Source organism: Triticum dicoccoides, chromosome 4B, assembly GCF_002162155.2.
Source record: "Triticum dicoccoides isolate Atlit2015 ecotype Zavitan chromosome 4B, WEW_v2.0, whole genome shotgun sequence".
In the NCBI taxonomy this organism is placed as follows: domain Eukaryota; kingdom Viridiplantae; phylum Streptophyta; class Magnoliopsida; order Poales; family Poaceae; genus Triticum; species Triticum dicoccoides.
The window spans coordinates 443,735,036-443,744,403 of NC_041387.1; positions in this window are offsets into that span (position 1 = coordinate 443,735,036).

Sequence of the window (9,368 nt, forward strand, 5' to 3'; positions counted from 1 at the left end):
GGTACGTGGACACACTCTCCCATCTCGTTGCTATGCATCTCCTAGATAGATCTTGTGTGATCGTAGGAATTTTTTTGAATTACTTCGTTCCCCAACAAGAGGTATTATTCATGTAAATAGAATATCCATTATTCTCTAACTTAAATGAATAAGAATAACCGTTTGCATTAAACACGATCTAATCATGTTCATGCTCAACGCAGACACCAAATAACATTTATCTAGGTTCGACACTAATCCCGAAGGTAGAGGGAGCATGCGATGGTGATCACATCAACCTTGGAAACACTTCCAACACACATCGTCACCTCGCCCTTAGGTAGTCTTTGTTTATTCCGCAGCTTTTGTTTCGAGTTACCAATATTAGAAACTAAACCGGTATCTAATACCTAGGTGCTACTAGGAGTACTAGTAAGGTACACATCAATAACACGTATATGAGGGTTTTTTTTGAAGTTGCCAGCCTTCTTTCTCTACCAAGTATTTGGGGTAGTTCTGCTACCAGTGACTGTTCCCCTTACAATAGAAGCACTTAGTCTCGGGTTTGGGTTCAACCTTAGGTTTCTTCACCGGAGCAGCAACTGTGTTGCCATTCATGAAGTTTCCCTTCTTGCCCTGCCCTTCTTGAAACCAGTGGTCTTGTTAACCATCAACACTTGATGCTCCTTCTTGACTTCTACCTTTCGCGGCCTTAAGCACCACGAACAACCCCGAAATCATCTCCATCCCTTGCATGTTATAGTTCATCACGAAGCTCTCGTAGCTTGGTGATGGTGATTGGAGAAATAATCTGGCAATCACTATCTTGTCTAGAAGATTAACTCCCACTTGATTCAAGTGATTGTAGTACCTAGACATTCTGAGCACATGCTCACTGGTTGAGTTATTCTCCTCCATCTTGTAGGCAAAGAACTTGTCAGAGGTCTCATACCTCTCAATATGGGCATGAGCCTGAAATGCCAATTTCAGCTCTTGGAACATCTCACATGTTCCGTGGTGTTCAAAACGTCTTTGGAGTCCCGATTCTAAGCTGTAAAGCATGGCACACTAAACTTATCAAGTAGTCCTCAGAATGTGTCTGCCAGATGTTCACAACATCCAAAGACGACGCTAGAGGGGTTGGCACACCGAGCGGTGCATCAAGGAGATAGGCCTTCTGTGCAGCAGTGAGGACAATCCTCAGACTATGGACCTAGTCCACATAATTGTTTACAATAAATTTCAACTTAATCTTCCTCTAGGAACGTATTACAACAGGGAGCTATAGCGCGAGCGATTGATCTACAACATAATTTGCAAAGACAACTTAGACTATTGTTCATGATAATTGATACATCTCCAACGTATCTATAATTTTTTATTGTTCCATGCTATTATATTATCTCTTTTGGATGTTTAATGGGCTTTAGTATACACTTTTATACTATTTTTGGGACTAACCTATTAACCGGAGGCCCAGTCCAAATTGCTGTTTTTTTGCCTATTTCAGTGTTTCGCAGAAAAGGAATATCAAATGGAGTTCAAACGGAATGAAACCTTTGGGAGAGTCGTTTTTTGAACAAACACAATCCGGGAGACTTGGAGTGGACGTCAAGGAAGCAACGAGGCGACCACGAGGCAGGGAGGCATGCCCCGGGGGGTAGGCGCGCCCCCACCCTCGTGGCTCCCCTGACCGACTTCTTTCGCCTATATGTACTCATATACCCTGAAAACATCCGAGAGCACCATGAAACCCTATTTCCACCACCGCAACCTTCTGTACCCGTGAGATCCCATCTTGGGGCCTTTTCCGGCGCTCCGCCGAAGGGGGAATCGATCATGGAGGGCTTCTACATCAACACCATAGCCTCTTCGATGAAGTGTGAGTAGTTTACCTCAGACCTTCGGGTCCATAGTTATTCACTAGATGGCTTCTTTTCTCTCTTTGGATCTCAATACAAAGTTCTCCTCGATATTCTTGGAGATCTATTCGATGTAATACTTTTTGCGGTGTGTTTGTCAAGATCCGATGAATTGTGGGTTTATGATCAAGATTATCTATGAACAATATTTGAATCTCCTCTGAATTATTGTATGTATGATTTGTTATCTTTGCAAGTCTCTTCGAATTATTAGTTTGGTTTGGCCTACTAGATTGATCTTTCTTGCAATGGGAGAAGTACTTAGCTTTGGGTTCAATCTTGCGGTGTCCTTTCCCAGTGACAGCAGGGGCAGCAAGGCACGTATTGTATTGTTGCCATCGAGGATAAAAAGATGGGGTTTATATCATATTGCTTGAGTTTATACCTCTACATCATGTCATCTTGCCTAATGCATCACTACAAAAAAATACACTTCCGTGATGATACATGTTTGTCACAGTAGGTCACGTTTTTTGTCACGCATGTACATCCATGATGATTTTATGACAGAATCAAGATAGTCATACCTGTGCTGTCATAGAAGTGTTCCTTGTCATTACCAAAATTATCATCACGGAAGTGTCCACTTCCATGATGATAAATCGCGCGTCACAGAAGTGCTTTCGTCAAGGGTGACCGATACGTGGCATCCACCATAACGGAACACCGTTAAGCTATCGGGTCGGGTTTTGGATCCGATAACCCGTTAACAGCCCAGACCAATGGGAAATTTCCACGTGTAAAATTCTGATTGGCCGAGGGGAACACCTGTCAGCTCGTCAGTGGGCCAAATGTCGCCCGTCCATTGGAGGAGACATGCCTATGATACGTCGACACATGGCTGGGCCCAACAGAGGCCCATATAGGTTAAAAAGGCCGGCCCATTCAAAGGCCCGTAGTACTTAATCAGGTACTAGTGGGCCAGCCCAATAACGACCTGCTTAATAAAGGCCCATTTACGGCCCGAAGTCAGATCTGGCCCGTTAATTGTTCGCCCAATATTTGGGCCCATTTACGGCCCGAAGCCAGATCTGGCCCGTTAATTGTTCGCCCAATATTTGGGCCCATTTACGGCCCGAAGCCAGATCTGTCCCGTTAATTGTTCGCCGAATATTTGGGCCCAACTACAGCCTAGTGACTTTCGGCTTGTTAGAGGCCCGATGTAGACATGGGCCCATTTCAGCCCGGTGTGACTTTCGGCCTGGGAATGGCCCATGCTGCCCATGGGCCATATATGGTCTGACAGGAGATCAGGCTCACTAACGGCCCGTGCTAAAGGTGGTAACAGTTAAGCCCAATGTGACTTTGGGCCTGTTAAAGGCCTGTCGCGTAATTCGGCCCGTTGATGCCTATACTAAGCTTTCGTCCTGTTAAAGGCCCATGATATCAGTGGGCCAACTAAGGCCTGAGATATGTCTCGGCCTGGTAATGGCCCGCGAGCTAACTGGGCCCAAAAAGGCCCGGTCTACATTTCAGCCTGCTGAAGGCCCGTCGACAACTAGTGAAAATTGAGGCCCAACATGCATTTCGGCATGCTAAAGGCCCGTAGTTTCATCTGGGACGTAACAGGCCAGTACAATATTCAGCCTGTTAATGGCCAAATGCTACCTGGGCCAAACTAAGCACTGGGTCGACAAAAGGCCCATCTAAAATATAGGCCGGTGTAGGTTGTGGGCCTGGTGCAATGTGTAAAGGGTCCAATCATTCGGGCCCAAGAAAGACGCAGGCCGGCCCAATTGTGGCCCGCTAAAAACCAGGCCCATTAGAGTTGAATGTTTCAGCCCGGTCGACTACATCTGATTTTTTTTCAGATAGCGAATCATGGCAGTAACTAGTAGGAATTAAGAACAAACCTACTCTATACGATAAAGAAATGACGACATAGTAACTAAGAATAAACCTACACTATACAATAAAGGATTTAAGGTATATTACATCCACTGGGCATCGAAGTTCGCCACCAGTGATCATAAAGCGCAACGAAGAAGCAGATTAGAAAAACTAGGCACCATTGCAGCGTAACAAAATAATACTAAACAAAGATCACTTCCAAGACAGTTCAAGAAAGGTTAGCCTTGCGGGGGAACTGCTTCGCAAGATGCTGAGCAAGGCTGTGAGACCGGCCTAGCATGTTGGTCATAGCTTCTAGGTGTAGCTGTTTAGCGATGAGGTTCTCATTGGTGTTCTCCGTAATCTTTCTTAGAGATAGGACTTCAAGTCGAAGTTGAGTTGCAGAATGCCTTTCTACTAGAACTTGGGACTGAAGAAGTCGAACTGATTCAGACAACGAATTCTGTGAGCTTGTCTGACTACTAGTCTCAAGTAATTTGAACACTACATCAAGACAAGACTTTGGGGTTGTCTCGTTATCTTCAAGATGTTTTGCCTTATTTGCTACAATATATGTTGGGTTTGTCTCACAGCCTTCAGCAGACTTATGCATGCCATCAGACATATCACCCTGAAACAAAGCAGAGAGATGACAGGTTTTGCACGTGTATAAACAAAGATGATAATTGTGCTGTAAATTCCATCCAATTTCAAATTAGAAAATAAAGAGTAAGTTCAAAATATCAATAGCATAATTTGGCATTGTTCATAATGCGGGGAGCTTCACCACACTACTGGATTACCATGTCAACATAACAAGCATAGATGAAGGGCAAAGAAAATCATTGTATATATTTTGGTTAATGTGCATGGCATGTTGTTTATATCATCAGCCACATCAGTAAGATAAAACAGGAGATGGCAAGGTGCAAACATGGGCTGCTTCACCACACACTGGATTATAGATCCACAAAAACAAGCATACATATAGGGAGTATTAAGTAATGTGCATGGTATGAATAAGGAATTTGGTTTTACAAGTAAAACTTAGAACTTACGGTTCTTGCGAACATGCATTTTGGTAGAAACAACAAACTAAACAACAGTAAATGATAGGGAGTATGAGAAAATTAAACAGCAGCTGAGGATAAAGGCTTTAGGACTGACTTACATTAACAGTTAACACCGGCTTTATAATGCCCTTCTCCATGTCAAGGGAAGGATAACTCCAGAATTTCAGCACGAAATCTTCTTCATAAGCATTGCATGTACTCTACATTTTGTAGAGAGTAATTATAGATATGATAATACTAGAAGGGATAGAGGATAATGGAGATAATATGCAGATTGATGCTACATAATCAACTACCAATCCCTGGAAGTACAAGCGTTACAGGACAAAATGTACTAACAAGAGCAATGGGCTACACTTCTGCACTGGCATTGTCTATGTATTCTACTTGTTGGTAAGATTAAATATAGATCCGATCTTTTTTAGTAAATGGTGGGCGAGGGAGATAAGATGCAGAATGCTACACAACGAACCAATCCCTCTTCCCATAAAACAAGAGTGTTTTGAACACTGGTGTACTGTACAAAACGTTCTTATATTATGGGACGGAGGGAGTAGCTGTTAATGTAAGTACATTGATAGACCACGTTTAGTCCTTACAAGAGGACTGCAGAGCTAAACCTCTTCAAAAGCATTGGGTTGATTCTAAATTTATGTAAGAGTCCATACGGATCTTATAATGTCCACCAAATGGACGATTACGAGGCTAACATGTGCAGTGATGCTACATAATCAAACAGCTATGAAAGTAAGTATGGTCATATAGGGCAAGAGGTACTCACAAGAGCAATGCAGTGTGCAGCATAGTTGCGAGATTCTGTGGTCCCTTGAGAATGAATGTTCTTCTGCTAATAGTTTTCGTACAAGTGAGACATTAAGGAAAATGCAGAAATGTAGTTCAAATTGTGATGTGATATCATAGACAGTACCTTACGCTGCAACCGAGACCAATGTGTAACAAGATTATTCCAGTCACCGTCGGATAAATGTAGCACCGGAGACTTTATAGAAATTTCATTCAGAGGCTTGCCATCGAAGTACGCTTGCCTCAGGTAGGAACGATACTTCATTAATGAGTGCTTGAAAAGCGCAACCAACCCTTGCTCGTCTTCACAATCCAGTTTGCTCCTCGCCTATTTAAAAGAATGAAATCTTGTGTCTTCTGTCAGCAAAAACATATGCAGTAATGACCATGAATAACATTAGTACATTACTTACGCGTAAGTTGTGGAGGAAGACTGGAAATTGTTCTGTGTCTGCGGTATAATCTTTCCATGAAGGAAAGATGCGCACAAAGTTCCTGATAACAACATAAGCTTCATCTTCTAAACTGGGAAGAAATGGAGCAGGGGTCCTATTTGCTGCAATTAGGGCTCTCTCTGGTTCGAAAAGGGATTTGGCAACTGGATTTGGTGTACTCTTTGTCGGAATGGGGGTTTTGTGTCATAGAGCTGGTGCTATGTCAACTGGCATAATCACACTGTTTGCTGTAGTTGGGGTCTGCTGAGTTGGGGCATCAAAAATGACCAGTGTAGTAGGGCTAGAGTTTACTAGAGTTGGGGTGTTTTGTGGGTCAGGTGATATTGCAACTACACCTAATGGGCTATTTGATTTATCAGGTGCCACTACCTTTTCCAAACACTTTGCTTGTGCTCCTCCACGACCAGCAATCGCCCTCTTCCTTTTGAACGTCTGATACACAAGAACAACATTTGAATGGATAAATATGGTATGATGACAGATGGAATATGTACTGAAAATGGATAGGCAGGGCGTATTCACATACACGATGTGTAAACTAAGCTAATGGCCGTTCAACAAAGTAGAAGCAATGCAAAGCATCAGTTGCAAGATATGTGCGACCAATGTAACCTTGGAAAGTTAGAGCAAGCACCTTGATGGGTGAATAAGATAGGGTATCTTCCTCTGACTCCTCCACTAGGGAGCTACATTGACTTAGGTCTCCCTCTAGCTCAGAATCATTGTTAGGATCATATTCTGAGCATGAATCTGTAGGTGGAGAGTGTTTGCATTGCATTGCATCCAGACTTGATTTCAGTCCCTTAATGCCAAGTTTGACAGCCATGGCATTGTTCTGCTTTATTCTTTTCATGCGCTCAAGCTCATAATCATTATGATGCTATTCAGAATCTGAGATTCATGAAAACATAAAAAGTAGTCAGATTATCTATGGAATGCATTGCAGATTCAACTCGAAGAGTGTCCCCCTATAAACCCCTGCATATGCAAAGTTCAGCCCCAACCGTGCTGACCAGACCACACACAGAAATACAAACCCCTTATGTCTCTATAACAGGCAGACACACGTTTCAAAACTGAAGTAGGAACATTAGAATCATATGAAATTCGTATTTGAACAAATAAACTAAGGAATTATGAGTGGCATAATGTTTAGCTTCAAGGGTGGAGTGTTGGTAGTGCAACACAAAGCAAGTAGGCAGATTGTATTCCATGTAAAAGATTGAAACCTATGTAAAAGCTGGAAATGACACTTCCTTTTATACAATGCAGTGTTCGTTGCCCACACATGATGGAAGAGATCACATAGAGAAATACTATTCACTCATGTCTACGGTTCCAGTATTTAGAAATAGGGTGGTCCACCCTAAAAGAATATTGACAACAAATATGACAAGGCAAGCATAGATGTAATGAATCAATCATTTACATGTGAGCTTACTAGGACAAGTATGCGGAATTGTAACTGCAGTAAGAGACCGTCCAAAATCGGAATGAAGAAGTTTGTCTAGCACTTATTGTTTGCAACTAATCGACGTGAATAATTGGTTATTATATCGAATGAGTAAGAAAGACAAGTAAAATTGTCAACAAACCTGGCTTGCAGTAGTAATCTGGGTCAACGTCACTACAACCAACAATCCAAAATGACTAGTGTCTGTTCCGAGGGCCGGAATTTTGAAAACCCTGTGAACTTTACAGGTACTAAAGATTACCGAAATACATCTGAACCATTAAGTGTAGGTAGCACTAAGCACACAACAAACCCTAATGACGGTCCTGCCTAATGAGTAATGAATCAATTAGAAAATGGGTGATGAGGAGTGGCTGCTGAGTGTTGAGGACGTATCTCAGGATAAATCGGGTTGGCTTGGTGGGTGCTGCACGCCTGAGCCCTGAACGGACTGGGAAGGTAGGCACGGCGGCGCGCCCGGGCAGCGGTGACGCTGTTGGGCGAGCGGCTCCTGACCTCCTGTTAGTCCGGCGTCTCCTCCTAGAGTCATGCCGTCCGGGGATGGCAAGTCGCCGGCGAGGCAGGTGGCTGGGGGCGAGTAGAGATTGGAAGCGCGCAGCAGAACAGAGGGGAATCGGGGCCTGGGACAACCCAAAATCCCAGGGTGGGCCGGCCCACCTTGGGCACCCTGTAGAGATACACACCCGAGCGGTGAACATGCATTTTCAAAACTAATTTAGGAACATTTAGCTGACCAATTAAATGACTCTGTTTTAATAATATCAGATTCGTATTTGAACAACTAAGCTTGTTTAGCTTGATGGGTGGAGCAGTTTTATTATGACACGAAGCACGTATTCTAATCGTATAGTGATCATAAAAGGGGGAAACCCTAAGCATATTTTTTTAGCAAAAGAGGGTTTCCCCTCCGATTTCTATTAAAGAAACCACCACGGAACCAACATGATCAATTAAACCCTAAGCATGATCAGTTAAACTGTATTATGATTGTGCCATGGCAGATTTGAAGCTGCAAACCAGAGAAATGATATTTAGCATCCATAGTTTGCTTTGAACTAAGAACTAAATTCTAAGAGCTGAAAAGAAAGTAGAGTAACCAAGTTAAGATCTATTTTCTGGTTGACATCAAAAATTGAGGAGATATGAAGTACCACCTCTCTTGCGGCGCCGTGTAGGCATCTGGGGTGCGATGGATGTCGGTGGCGTTGAAGCAGATCTGTGACGATAGATGGGTGCATCGGGGGATAAGTCCCGTTGCGGTGGAAGAGAAGGTTGTGTGAGCGGCTCCGGCAAAGAGAACGACGGCGCTGATGAAGCGAGAGGACGCGATGCAAGGCTATTGGTCCGTCGCCATGGATGAGAAACGTCCATCTCTAGCAGTGGACGACATGGTCTTGGTAGGCGCTCCGGCATGGTGAAGGACGGTGGCGATGGATGTGGTGGAGGACGGCGGCGATGGATGGGGTGGCGGACGGAGGCTAGTGTGGGGATGGTGTTCTAGCACGGACGGTGTATGAATGGGAAAATGGAGGGAGAGGTATGGGGAACCATATTTTTGGGACGCGCCTATCTGAAGTATGGGAAAGTTACGAACTTAGCCCCCGTTTAAAATTTGGACGTCTCGTCGGTTGGGGATAGGACAGCAATCTAGCATCTCGCCAATATTTGCCTAGAGCGATTTCGAGCGAGGAGAGGGTGGTTGGCGCCCACGGTGTATGAATGGGGCTGACAGGTAGGGCGGTTGTGTCACGTCTGAGTGAAGTTACAAACCTGCCCCTATTGAAAATATTTGCCTACATCGATTTCGGCCGAGTCGAGTTTGTTTTGCCGC